The sequence below is a fragment of the Cryptomeria japonica genome, unplaced genomic scaffold (assembly GCF_030272615.1).
Source record: "Cryptomeria japonica unplaced genomic scaffold, Sugi_1.0 HiC_scaffold_220, whole genome shotgun sequence".
Classification (NCBI taxonomy): Eukaryota; Viridiplantae; Streptophyta; class Pinopsida; order Cupressales; family Cupressaceae; genus Cryptomeria; species Cryptomeria japonica.
The window spans coordinates 7,740-22,500 of record NW_026729042.1 but is presented as its reverse complement, the minus strand read 5'-3'; the positions used below and the strand labels follow the sequence as shown (position 1 = coordinate 22,500).

Below are 14,761 nucleotides of genomic sequence, written 5' to 3'. Positions count from 1 at the left end.
CACACAAGCATCCTCGGAAGAGGACAGTTCGAGTGACAGGTCAAATCCAAGAGTTCCGAAGACTACCTCCAGGAACAATCGGGAACAAGACCGATTACAAGTCGTCGAGTCTGTTACTGGGCGAACACGAGATGCGCACAGGAAATCGATCAGCCCTCACAATGGCCCAAGGCCAGAGATCGGACTGCTACGATTTACCCCAACAATCATCGTGCCACTCTTCGCAGAGAGGTGATAGACGCCAACGAGCCCGCGCATAGCAATCGAGGTGTAAAAAGGGCGTTGAAGGCAGGAAGCCTGGACGAAAGAGGCTACGAGGTCACCTCGAAGCGGTCTAAGAATCGGGCGCACTTGGGGCGACTACCAGTGCCAACCCCTTATCCCGCGGTGCGTCCGACACACAGAAATTTCCAAGGCGGCCAAGGAGCCTCCCCGCATAGCAATCGGGGTGTGAGGTTACGGATGCAGCATTGATAGCAATCGAGGTGTGAGGCGAAGGATGCAGAAGTGAGAGCCGAGGGATGTAGCAGAGATAGCAATCGGGGTGTGTGATGCAGAAGAGATAGCAATCGAGGTGTGCGGTGGGAAGGGCCCAGCAGCCAGAATGCATGAAGCGACGGATGAAGCAGTGATGACAACCGGGCTGTGAGGAGAGGAGGGATGCAGCCAAGAAAGCAATCAGGGCTCGAGGCAAGGGATGCATCAAGGATAGCAATCATGTTGTGAGGCGAGATTCCAAAGGCTAAACGTGAGAGGCTGCAGGGTCGACTCAGAGAGGTCTATGCATGTGAGAGGCTGAAAGCAAGGTCGACTCGGAGCGGTCTATGCATCGGGCGCGCTTGGGGCGACTACCAGTGCCAACCCCTTATCCCGCGACGCGTCCGACAAAGAGAACGTTCCAAGGCGGCAGAGGAGGTTACCAGCCGAAGGATGCAGTAGCAATAACAGGTATAGTTCCGCGGCGGCCGAGAAGACTCACCGCATAGGAATCGGGATGCGAGGCGAGGGATGCGGCGGGAAGGCCCCGACGGCTAAACGGAAGAGGCTGCAGGGCCGCCTCGGAATGGTCCAAGCATCGGATGCGATTGGGACGACTACCAGTGCCAACCCCTTATCCCGCGATGCGTCCGATACACAGATAGTTCCAAGGCGGCCGAGGAGCCTCACCGCATATCAATCGGGGTGCGAGGCGAGGGATGGGGCGGGAAGGCCCCAACGGCTAGACGGAAGAGGCTTCAGGGCCACCTCGGAATGGTCCAAGCATCGGACGCGCTTGGGGCGACTGCCAGTGCCAACCCCTTATCCCGCGATGCGTCCGATACACAGATGGTTCCAAGGCGGCCGAGGAGCCTCACCGCATAGCAATCGGGGGTGCGAGGCGAGGGATGGGGCGGGAAGGCCCCAACGGCTAGACGGAAGAGGCTTCAGGGCCGCCTAGGAATGGTCCAAGCATCGGACACGCTTGGGGCGACTACCAGTGACAGCCCCCTATCCCGCGATGCGTCCGATACGAAGATGGTTCCAAGGCGGCCGAGGAGCCTCACCGCATAGCAATCGGGGTGCGAGGTGGGGGATGCGGCGAGATGGCCCCAACGGCTAGACGGAAGAGGCCACAGGGCCGCGTCGGAATAGTCCAAGCATCGGACGCGCTTGGGGCGACTACCAGTGACAACCCCTTATCCCGCGATGCGTCCGATACGAAGATAGTTCCAAGGCGGCCGAGGAGCCTCACCGCATAGCAATCGGGGTGCGAGGTGGGGGATGCGGCGAGATGGCCCCAACGGCTAGACGGAAGAGGCTGCAGGGCCGCCTCGGAATAGTCCAAGCATCGGACGCGCTTGGGGCCACTACCAGTGACAACCCCTTATCCCGCGATGCGTCCGATACGAAGATAGTTCCAAGGCGGCCGAAGAGCCTCACCGCATAGCAATCGGGGTGCGAGGTGGGGGATGCGGCGAGATGGCCCCAACGGCTAGACGGAAGAGGCCACAGGGCCGCCTCGGAATAGTCCAAGCATCGGACGCGCTTGGGGCGACTACCAGTGACAACCCCTTATCCCGCGATGCGTCCGATACGAAGATAGTTCCCAGGCGGCCGAGGAGCCTCACCGCATAGCAATCGGGGTGCGAGGCGAGGGATGCGGCGAGATGGCCCCAAAGGCTAGACGGAAGAGGCTGCAGGGCTGCCTCGGAATAGTCCAAGCATCGGACGCGCTTGGGGCGACTACCACTGCCAACCCCTTATCCCGCGATGCGTCCGATACACAGATAGTTCCGAGGCGGCCGAGGAGGTGGGGGATGCAGCGAGATGGCCCCAACGGCTAGACGGAAGAGGCTGCAGGGCCGCCTCGGAATAGTCCAAGCATCGGACGCGCTTGGGGCGACTACCAGTGACAACCCCTTATCCCGCGATGCGTCCGATACACAGATAGTTCCGAGGCGGCCAAGGAGCCTCACCGCATAGCAATCGTGGTGCGAGGTGGGGGATGCGGCGAGATGGCCCCAACGGCTAGACGGAAGAGGCTGCAGGGCCGCCTCGGAATGGTCCAAGCATCGGATGCGCTTGGGGCGACTACCACTGCCAACCCCTTATCCCGCGATGCGTCCGATACACAGATAGTTCCAAGGCGGCCGAGGAGCCTCACAGCATAGCAATCAGGGTGCGAGGCGAGGGATGCGGCGAGAACGCCCCAACGGCTAGAGGGAAGAGGCTTCAGGTCCGCCTCGGAATGGTCCAAGCATCGGACGCGCTTGGGGCGACTACCAGTGACAACCCCTTATCCCGCGACGCGTCCGATACACAGATAGTTCCAAGGCGGCCGAGGAGCCTCACCGCATAGCAATCGGGGTGCGAGGCGAGGGATGCGGCGAGAAGGACCCAACGGCTACACGGAAGAGGCTTCGGGGCCGCCTCGGAATGGTCCAAGCATCGGACGCGCTTGGGGCGACTACCAGTGACAACCCCTTATCCCGCGACGCGTCCGATACACAGATAGTTCCAAGGCGGCCGAGGAGCCTCACCGCATAGCAATCGGGGTGCGAGGCGAGGGATGCGGCGAGAAGGACCCAACGGCTACACGGAAGAGGCTTCGGGGCCGCCTCGGAATGGTCCAAGCATCGGACGCGCTTGGGGCGACTACCAGTGACAACCCCTTATCCCGCGACGCGTCCGATACACAGATAGTTCCAAGGCGGCCGAGGAGCCTCACCGCATAGCAATCGGGGTGCGAGGCGAGGGATGCGGCGAGAAGGACCCAACGGCTAGACGGAAGAGGCTTCGGGTCCGCCTCGGAATGGTCCAAGCATCGGACGCGCTTGGGGCGACTACCAGTGACAACCCCTTATCCCGCGACGCGTCCGATACACAGATAGTTCCAAGGCGGCCGAGGAGCCTCACCGCATAGCAATCGGGGTGCGAGGCGAGGGATGCGGCGAGAAGGACCCAACGGCTAGACGGAAGAGGCTTCGGGTCCGCCTCGGAATGGTCCAAGCATCGGACGCGCTTGGGGCGACTACCAGTGACAACCCCTTATCCCGCGACGCGTCCGATACACAGATAGTTCCAAGGCGGCCGAGGAGCCTCACCGCATAGCAATCGGGGTGCGAGGCGAGGGATGCGGCGAGAAGTACCCAACGGCTAGACGGAAGAGGCTTCGGGTCCGCCTCGGAATGGTCCAAGCATCGGACGCGCTTGGGGCGACTACCAGTGACAACCCCTTATCCCGCGACGCGTCCGATACACAGATAGTTCCGAGGCGGCCGAGGAGCCTCACCGCATAGCAATCGGGGTGCGAGGCGAAGGATGCGGCGAGAAGGACCCAACGGCTAGACGGAAGAGGCTTCGGGTCCGCCTCGGAATGGTCCAAGCATCGGACGCGCTTGGGGCGACTACCAGTGACAACCCCTTATCCCGCGACGCGTCCGATACACAGATAGTTCCAAGGCGGCCGAGGAGCCTCACCGCATAGCAATCGGGGTGCGAGGCGAGGGATGCGGCGAGAAGGACCCAACGGCTAGACGGAAGAGGCTTCAGGGCCGCCTCGGAATGGTCCAAGCATCGAACGCGCTTGGGGCGACTACCAGTGACAACCCCTTATCCCGCGACGCGTCCGATACACAGATAGTTCCGAGGCGGCCGAGGAGCCTCACCGCATAGCAATCGGGGTGCGAGGCGAGGGATGCGGCGAGAAGGACCCAACGGCTAGACGGAAGAGGCTTCAGGGCCGCCTCGGAATGGTCCAAGCATCGGACGCGCTTGGGGCGACTACCAGTGACAACCCCTTATCCCGCGACGCGTCCGATACACAGATAGTTCCGAGGCGGCCGAGGAGCCTCACCGCATAGCAATCGGGGTGCGAGGCGAGGGATGCGGCGAGAAGGACCCAACGGCTAGACGGAAGAGGCTTCAGGGCCGCCTCGGAATGGTCCAAGCATCGGACGCGCTTGGGGCGACTACCAGTGACAACCCCTTATCCCGCGACGCGTCCGATACACAGATAGTTCCGAGGCGGCCGAGGAGCCTCACCGCATAGCAATCGGGGTGCGAGGCGAGGGATGCGGCGAGAAGGACCCAACGGCTAGACGGAAGAGGCTTCAGGGCCGCCTCGGAATGGTCCAAGCATCGGACGCGCTTGGGGCGACTACCAGTGACAACCCCTTATCCCGCGACGCGTCCGATACACAGATAGTTCCGAGGCGGCCGAGGAGCCTCACCGCATAGCAATCGGGGTGCGAGGCGAGGGATGCGGCGAGAAGGACCCAACGGCTAGACGGAAGAGGCTTCAGGGCCGCCTCGGAATGGTCCAAGCATCGGACGCGCTTGGGGCGACTACCGTTGCCAACCCCTTATCCCGCGATGCGTCTGATACACAGATAGTTCCGAGGCGGCCGAGGAGCCTCACCGCATAGCAATCGGGTTGCGAGGCAGATTATTGGGAAGGGAACCCCCTGGGATGCGGCTCAAGCAGTGCCCAAAGGGACTGGAATGCGGAATCACATCGAGAGACCCAAATGCTATACGAGGGCTCAAATCGAATTATCGATTTGGCCACGACATGGACGCATCGGAACGACTACCTTTGCCGAACCACTCGCAATTGCATCCATACCGAAACCAATAGACATTTCCGTTAGAGCCCTCGCATAGCATTCGGGAATCTCGCATGCCCCTCTAAATCGACCAATGCTGGCGCTCAATGAAAATCCGAGCGCTACCACCGTTCGAGCGCCAGCATTGGTCGAGTTAGAGGGGCACGGGGGAGAATGCTCCAGTCAACACCTCCCCTATATAAGTTATTTGTCCGATTCTCGCACAACCGTAGTCTGCCTCGTCGAATCAAACAACGGTCCCAGATTCCGACTTCCGTTCCGTAGAGACCCAAAAGCTAGATGGAGGCTCGCAAGAAAGAGAGTCGGCGCATAGCAATCGGGTTTCTCGAACGTTTAGGGACCGAGCTCACTTGCGGATAGGGCAAAATCCGCCAAGCAACCCAAAAGCTAGACGGGGGCTCGAATCGAATCGCCTAGGCGGCCACAACAACGACGTGTTGGATCGACTACCAGTGCCAAACCATTCAGCAAGACTAGTCTGTGTCGAGGCCGGATAGAGATTCTCAGAGAGCGCCCGCATAGCATTTAGGAGACCTGCCGCGTCCCTCACACTCGACAAATGGTGGTGCACGTTTATAAATCCGAGCGATCCCAACCCTTTCAAGCACCAACATCGGTCGAGATAGAGGGGCACGGAGGGGGCTGCGTGAGACAACACAGTCCCCTATATAAGTTATTTGTCCGATTCTCACACATCCGAAGAATGGTCATCAAATCGGACAACAGCCCAAACTTCCGACTTCCGTCCCAGAAAGCCCAAGAGCTATCTAAAACGTTCATGGCCGGAACTCGATCGCGGCTATACCAGTCCGCCAAGCAACCCAAAAGCTAGACTGGAGCTCTAGTCGAATCACCTCTGTGGCCATTGCAAGGACGTGTTGGAGCGACTACCATTGCCGAACCATTCCGCAGGTCGAGTCCATACCAAGGCCGCATAGAGATTCACGATGAGCTCCTGCATAGCAATCAGGAGACTTGCCGTGTCCATCACAATCGATAAATCCTGGTGCAAGATTTTTGCATCCGAGCGCTCCAACCAGTCGAGCACCAGCATCAATCGACATAAACGGGCACGGGGGGAGGATGCTCGAGAACACTACCTCCCCTATATAAGTTATTTGTCCGATTCTCAAGCAGCCGAAGTCTGGTCATCGAATCGGGTCAAAGACCACAACTTCCGACTTTACCCACAATGCAAGTCATCGAATCGAACATCGGCCCCCGAGTCGGACTCCATGCGTATGTCAGGTCATCGGACCCAAATTCCGCCTTCCTGCGCATGGCGGGCCATCAATATCAACTCGGTCATCGGACCCAAACTCCGCCTTTTTGCGTATGGCACGCCTTCAAATCGGTCATCGGACCCAAATTCCGCCTTCCTGTGCATGGCGGGCCATCAACATCAACTCGGTCATCGGACCCAAATTCCGCCTTTCTGCGCATGGCACGCCATCAACTCGGTCATCGGACCCAAATTCCGCCTTCCTGCGCATGGCAGGTCATCGGACACAAATTCAGACCTCGCCAATATGCCTACGTATCGAATCGGTCATCGGACCCAACTTCCGACTTCATCCATACTGTAGGGTCTTTGAGGTTGGCGCGGTGCGCTCAACCCAGGGAGTCGACCCATCGAAGCATACACCTCCCCTATATAAGCTATTTGTCCGATTCCCACACCTGTGTAGTTTGCACCTCTGACCAGGACATCGACCCCAACTTCCGAACTCGACTGCAACGACGGCACCAGCGCCTTGGTGCGCACCTTGCGACGCACAGTCCCAACATTCGCCTTCCTGCACATGGCAGGTCATCGGACCCAAATTCCGACCTCGCGAGTATGCCTACATATCGAATCGGTCATCGGACCCAACTTCCGACTTCATCCATACCGTAGGGTCTTTGAGGTTGGCGCGGTGCGCTCAACCCGGGGAGTCGACCCAACGAAGCATACACCTCCCCTATATAAGCTATTTGTCCGATTCCCACACCTGTGTAGTTTGCACCTCCGATCAAGACATCGACCCCAACTTCCGAACTCGCCTCCAACGACCGAACCAGCGCCTTGGTGCGCACCTTGCAACGCACAGTGCCAACATTCGCCTTCCTGCACGTGGCAGGTCATCGGACCCAAATTCCGACCTCGCGAGTATGCCTACATATCGAATCGGTCATCGGACCCAACTTCCGACTTCATCCATACCGTAGGGTCTTTGAGGTTGGCGCGGTGCGCTCAACCCGGGGAGTCGACCCAACGAAGCATACACCTCCCCTATATAAGCTATTTGTCCGATTCCCACACCTGTGTAGCTTGCACCTCCGATCAGGACATCGACCCCAACTTCCGAACTCGACTAAAAAGACCGCACCAGCGCCTTGGTGTGCACCTTGCAACGCACAGTGTCAACATTCGCCTTCCTGCACATGGCAGGTCATCGGACCCAAATTCCGACCTCATGAGCATACCTACTAATCGAATCGGTCATCGGACCCAACTTCCGACTTCATCCATACCGTAGGGTCTTTGAGGTTGGCGCGGTGCGCTCAACCTGGGGAGTCGACCCATCGAAGCATACACCTCCCCTATATAAGCTATTTGTCCGATTCCGACACCTGTGTAGTTTGCACCTCCGCTCAGGACATCGACCCCAACTTCCGAACTCGCCTGCAACGACCGAACCAGCGCCTTGGTGCGCACCAAAAGTGCGCACTTTTGGAGGGCACTTTTGTGCGCTCCAAAGGTGCGCACTTTTGGAGGGCACTTTTCTGCGCTCCAAAGGTGCGCACTTTTGGAGGGCACTTTTTGGAGGGCACTTTTCTGCGCTCCAAAGGTGCGCACTTTTGGAGGGCACTTTTTGGAGGGCACTTTTCTGCGCTCCAAAGGTGCGCACTTTTGGAGGGCACTTTTTGGAGGGCACTTTTCTGCGCTCCAAAGGTGCGCACTTTTGGAGGGCACTTTTTGGAGGGCACTTTTCTGCGCTCCAAAGGTGCGCACTTTTGGAGGGCACTTTTTGGAGGGCACTTTTCTGCGCTCCAAAGGTGCGCACTTTTGGAGGGCACTTTTTGGAGGGCACTTTTCTGCGCTCCAAAGGTGCGCACTTTTGGAGGGCACTTTTTGGAGGGCACTTTTCTGCGCTCCAAAGGTGCGCACTTTTGGAGGGCACTTTTTGGAGGGCACTTTTCTGCGCTCCAAAGGTGCGCACTTTTGGAGGGCACTTTTTGGAGGGCACTTTTCTGCGCTCCAAAGGTGCGCACTTTTGGAGGGCACTTTTTGGAGGGCACTTTTCTGCGCTCCAAAGGTGCGCACTTTTGGAGGGCACTTTTGTGCACTCCAAAGGTGCGCACTTTTGGAGGGCACTTTTCCTGTGCTCCAAAGGTGCACACCTAGGTGAGCACCTTCGACCACACCTTGTAGCACACCAAACTCTGACTTTCGACTTCATCCGCAATGCAGGGTCTTTGAGGTTGGCGCAATGCGCACAACCAGGGGAGTCGACCCATCAAACCCAACACCTCCCCTATATAAGCTATTTGTCTGATTCTCATACATGCGTAGCCTGCAGGAGCAATTAGGACATCGACCCCAACTTTCGGCTTCTAAACGAAAACAAGGTCTTTGAGGTTGGTGTAATGCGAACAACTAGGGGAGTCAACCCATCAAACCCAACACCTCCCCTATATAAGCTATTTGTCTGATTCTCATACATGTGTAGTCTACAGGAGCAATTAGGACATCGACCCCAACTTTTGACTTCTTAACGAAAACAAGGTCTTTGAGGTTGACGTAATGCGCACAACCAGGGGAGTCGACCCATCAAACCCAACACCTCCCCTATATAAGCTATTTGTCCGATTCTCATACATGTGTAGCCTGCAGGAGCCATTAGGACATTGACCCCAACTTTTGACTTCTTAACGAAAACAAGGTCTTTGAGGTTGGCGTAATGCGCACAACCAAGGGAGTTGACCCATCAAACCCAACACCTCCCCTATATAAGCTATTTGTCTGATTCTCATACATGTGTAGCCTGCAACAACGATTAGGACATCCACCCCAACTTCTGAATTCGTCTGCGTTGACCGCACCAAAGGTGCACGCCTTGGTGCTCACCAAAATCCGACTTCCGACTTCTTCTGCTATGCGGGGTCTTTGAGGTTGGCGCAGTGCGCACAACCAGGGGAGTCAACCCACCGAATGCAACACCTCCCCTATATAAGCTATTTGTCTGATTCTCATACATGCGTAGACTGCAGCAATGATTAGGACATCCACCCCAACTTTTGACTTCTTAAACAAGACAGGGTCTTTGAAGTTGGTGCAGTGCACACAACCAGGGGAGTCGACCCATCAAACGCAACACCTCCCCTATATAAAGCTATTTGTCCGATTCTCATACGTGTAGTCTGCAGCAGCGATTAGGACATCGACCCCAACTTCCGAATTCGTTTGCATTGACCGCACCAAAGGTGCACGCCTTGGTGTGCACCCTGGAGTGCACTTTGGTGCTCACCTCGGTGCACACTTTGGTGTGCACCTCGGTGTGCACCAAAGGTGCGCACCTTGGAGCGCACCAAAGGTGTACACTTTGGAGCGCACCACATAGGGTCTTTGAGAGGTTGGCGCAGTGCGCACACCAAGGTGGGTGTTGAGGTGCGTGCCGAGGTGGGTGGGTGCTAGGGTGCGCTCCATGGTGGGTGCCAGGGTGGGTGCGTGCTAGGGTGGATTCCAAAGAGGGTCATAGGGTGGGTGCCAAGGTGGGTTGGTGATATAGTGGGTTCAAAGGTGGGTACTAGGGTGGGTTCCAAGGTGGGTCACAAGTTGGGTGCCAGGATGCGTGGGTGTTAGGTTGGGTGCCAAGGTGGGCTCCTGCGTGGGTGGGTGCTAGGGTGGGTTTCAAGGTGGACGCGAGGGCGGGTGCCAAGGTGGGTAACAAGTTGGGTGTTAGGATGGGTGAGTGCTAGAGTGGGTGCCAAGGTGGGTGGGTGCTAAGGTGGATGCCAAGGTGGTTCACAGGGTGGGTGGGTTCTAGGGTGAGTTCCAAGGTGGGTCACAGGTTCAGTGCTAGGGTGGGTGTCAAGGCGGGTGTCGAGGTGCCTGGGTGCTAGGGTGTGGATGCCAATGTGGGTCATAGGGTGGGTACTAGGGTGGGCTGCAATGTGGGTGCCAAGGTGGGTAACATGCTCGGTGGGTTCTAAATTGGGTGCCAGGGTGGGTGTGCACCCACCTTGCCCGAGGTGGGTGCCAAGGTGCCAGTGTGGGTGGGTGCTAAGGTGGATGCCAAGGTGGGTGAGAAGGTGGGTGATAGGTTGAGTGGTAGGATGGGTGGGTGCCAAGATGGGTCACAGGGTGGGTGCAAGGGTGGGTAGGTGCTAGGGTTGGTGTCAGGGTGGGTGGGTGCTAGGTTGGGTTCCAAGGTGGGTGCGAGGGTGAGTGTCAAGGTGGGTCACAGGTTAGGTGCTAGGATGGGTGAGTGCTAGGGTGCAAAGGTGCCAGGGTGGGTGCTAGGATGGGTCGATGCTAGGGTGAGTGGCAAGGTGGGTCCACAAGTGTCAAGGTGGGTGCCGAGGTGGGTGCCAAGTCGGCGACTGCTATGGTGGATGCCAAGGTGGGTCACGGGGTGGGTGCCAAGTTGCTAGGTTGGGTTCCAAGGTGGGTGCCAACGTGGGTGCTAGGGTGCGTGGGTTAAAGGGTGTGTCACAACGTGGGTGCCAGGATGGGTGCGCACCCACACTGGCCAAGACGGGTGCGGGTGCAAGGTTGGGTTCCAAGCCCGGTCACAGGCTGGGTGCTAGGATGGGTGGGTGCCAAGGTGGGCACCAGGGTGGGTGCACCCACCCTGGCCAAGGTGGGTCACGGGGTGGGTCCTAGGGTGGGTAACGGGGTGGGTACTAAGGTGCGTGCCAAGGTGGGTCATAGGGTGGGTGCCAAGGTGGGCACCAGGGTGGGTGTGCACCAACCCTAGCCAGGGTAGGTCACGGGGTGGTTGTCGGGGTGGGCGTCAAGGAGCCAAGGTGGGTGGCAAGTAGCCAAGTTGCGTGCCAAGGTGGGTGTCGGGGTGGGTGCCAAGGATCCAAGGTGGGTGCCAAGGAACCAAGGTGGGTGTCTGGGTGGGTGCCGAGGTGGGAGCCAGGGTGGGTCCCAAGGTGAGTGCAAAGGTGGGTGCCAGGGTCAAGGTGAGTGCCAATGTGGGTTCCAAGGTGCCAGGGTCAGGGTGAGTGCCAATGTGGGTTCAAAGGTGCTAAGTTGGGTGCGAGGTTGGGTGCGAGGGTGGGTGGGTGCCAAGGTGTGCTAGGTGGAAGCCCGGGTGGGTCGGCATCCCATGGGTGTCGAGTTGGGTGCCTGATGGGTGCTTCTTGTCAAGTTTTAGTCGTCGGGACTCATTTCGAGCCTTAGAGGTCGTTTCTTGTCCGGTTGCCCTGTCTTCGACCTGGGAACCCAATTTTGGTCCTCGGGTCCCATTTTTTTTTGTCTCGCATCCCACTTTTGGCCTGTGGCCTTTTCGGGGTCGATTCTCGTTTTGGGCATCAGAGCATGTTTCTTCTCCTAAAACCCAATATTTGTTTATTAAGTCTCGGAACACATTTTTGTTCTCGTGGACCCATCATGGGTCTTGGAACGCATTTGTGGTCCTTGGGTCCCATTTTGCATCCCGAAACTTGTGTTTTGGTGCTTGATCCCTATTTTGGGTGCCCACCTTGCACCAAGTGCGCACCCGGGGCAAACCGAGCGCCTTGGTGCACCGGGGCAAGATCGAGCGTGCACCCGAGGCGCCCCGAACATGCACCAAGGTGCACTCGGCCCACATGTGAGCGCAGGTCGTTGCGCCCGAGGTGGTGTGTGGGCACCGCGTTGCAGACGGGACACTGCACGCACACGACGCCCCCTCCAGGTGCACGCACGTAGGCCGGGCCGGGTGCACACCCGACGCCCTAGCAAGGTGCGCGCACCCGGGCAGGGCTCACACTTGGCGAACGGGGCGCACTTCGCGAGGGAGGGTGTGCACCTCGACGGGGGTGGGTGGCCGGGGTGGATTCGCACGTGGGTCGCGGTTTGCTAAGTACACACTGCGACAAGCTCATAACGGGTGCGATCATACCAGCGTTAGTGCACCGGATCCCATCAGAACTCCGCAGTTAAGCGCGCTTGGGCCGGAGTAGTACTGGGATGGGTGACCTCCCGGGAAGTCCCGGTGTTGCACCCTTTTTTAGTTTTTCGCCGGGCGTCGCAATGCTATTTGAATAAACCTTTTGCCCGTTTGCGTTCTCGTCGGGGCCGGGCCGGGCCGGGGTGCGCTGCCCGCACTACCGCGCGCGCGGGGGCGACACCGAGCGCGCACCCGAGGCGCCCCGAGCACACAGGCCACGGTGCAACCCGGGCGTTGTGCGCGCACCCCGGTGCGCCCGAGGTGCTGCGCGCGCACCCAGGTGAAATCGGTGTGCACCTCGGCCAGTGCGCGCTCGGTCGAGTCGCGCACGTTGGCCAAGGTGCACGGTGATGTTTCTTACTCTAAGGTTCCGCACCAGACGCCCGGGACAGGTGAGCGAAGCTGGGCGGGGCCGGGTGCGCGGCCGGGGCAGGTGCACGCAGCTGGAGAGAGCTTTGGAGCACACTTCGGAGCGCACCAATGATGCGCTCCATTCAAAAGTTTCCTGAAAAGGCAAAAAAAGTTGAGATTATAGAATTTCCCACTTGAGAGATTGTAAAAAAAAAAAATTTAAAATGAAGGAAACGCGGGTGCCAAGGTGTGCGCAGCCCAGCCAAGGTGTGCGCACCAAGGCGCCCACCCTGGCGAAGGTGCACGCAAAGTGCGCACCCGAGGCAAACCGGACAATTAACCCAACTTTCGACTTCGCGCGCACCTTGGAGCGCACTTCGGAGCGCTCCTTGGTGCGCACCAATCTTGGGCACCTCGGAGTGCACCATGGCGCCCACCAAGGTGCGCACCCGGGGCAAACCGAGCTCCGACTTCGTGCGCACCTTGGAGCGCACGAAAGGTGCGCACCATGGCGCCCACCAAGGTGCGCAGCCCAGCCAAGGCGTGCGCATCAAGGTGCGCACCCTGGCGAAGGTGCGCACCCGGGGCAAACCGAGCTCCGACTTCGTGCGCACCTTGGAGCGCACAAAAGGTGCGCAACCCAGCCAAGGTGTGCGCACCCCGGTCAAACCGAGCTCCGAATCGTGCGCACCAGAGGTGCACGCCATCGTGCGCACCTTGGAGCACACTTCGGAGCCCTCCTTGGTGCGCGCCGATGTTGCGCACCTCGGAGCGCACCCGGGGAAAACAATGCAATTAACCCGACTTTCGACTTCGTGGGCACCTCGGAGCGCTCTCGGGTTCGCACCTCGGAGCACACCGAGGTGCGCACCTTTGATGCGCTGCCTTCACCAATTTCCAGAAAAGGCAAGAAAACATTGAGAAGGTGTGCGCACCGAGGTGCCCACCCTGGCGAAGGTGCACGCGAGGTGCGCACCCGGGGCAAACCGGGCTCCGACTTCGTGCACGCCGCACCTTGGAGCACACTTCGGAGCGCTCCTTGGTGCGCACCAGGGCGCGCAACCCAGCCGAGGTGCCCACCCCGGCGAAGGTGCACGCGAGGTGCGCACCCGGGGCAAACCGGGCTCCGACTTCGTGCACGCCATGGTGCCCACCGCGGCGAAGGTGCACGCGAGGTGCGCACCCGGGGCAAACCGGGCTCCGACTTCGTGCACGCCGCACCTTGGAGCACACTTCGGAGCGCTCCTTGGTGCGCACCATGGTGCCCACCAGGGCGCGCAACCCCGCCGAAGGTGCACGCGAGGTGCGCACCCGGGGCAAACCGGGCTCCGACTTCGTGCACGCCGCACCTTGGAGCACACTTCGGAGCGCTCCTTGGTGCGCACCATGGTGCCCACCAGGGCGCGCAACCCCGCCGAAGGTGCACGCGAGGTGCGCACCCGGGGCAAACCGGGCTCCGACTTCGTGCACGCCATGGTGCGCACCGCGGCGAAGGTGCGCACCCGGGGCAAACCGGGCTCCGACTTCGTGCACGCCGCACCTTGGAGCACACTTCGGAGCGCTCCTTGGTGCGCACCAGGGCGCGCAACCCAGCCGAGGTGCCCACCCCGGCGAAGGTGCACGCGAGGTGCGTACCCGGGGCAAACCGGGCTCCGACTTCGTGCACGCCGCACCTTGGAGCACACTTCGGAGCGCTCCTTGGTGCGCACCATGGTGCCCACCAGGCCGCGCAACCCAGCCAAGGTGTGCGCACCAAGGTGCACGCGAGGTGCGCACCCGGGGCAAACCGGGGTCCGACTTCGTGCACGCCGCACCTTGGAGCACACATCGGGGCGCTCCCGGGTTCGCACCGGCGTTGCGCACCGTGGTGGGCACCTCGGAGCACACCAAGGTGGGCAGCGAGGTGCGCACCTTTGATGCGATGCCTTCACTAATTTCCATAAAAGGCAAAAAAAAAACGAGATTTTAAAATTTCCGTTTTGAAAGATAGTGAGAAAAAGGGAATGCTGGTGCCATCTTGAGCCCGCCCTGGTGCGCAGCCCAGCCAAGGTGTGCGCACCAAGGTGCCCACCCTGGCGAAGGTGCGCGCCCGGGCAATTAACCCAACTTCCAACTTCGCGCGCGCCAGGGTGGGAGCGCACCCAACAACCGGGCCTG

The 14,761-nt window shown here is 59.6% G+C and overlaps 1 non-coding gene across 1 annotated transcript; it reads left to right on the top strand.

Moving 5' to 3' along the window:
• The first annotated feature begins 12,191 nt into the window (after positions 1 to 12,191).
• Positions 12,192 to 12,310, top strand: LOC131868790 (5S ribosomal RNA). The gene has a single exon (XR_009367222.1). It is a non-coding gene; the product is annotated as a 5S ribosomal RNA (ribosomal RNA).
• The last annotated feature ends 2,451 nt before the right edge of the window (positions 12,311 to 14,761 follow it).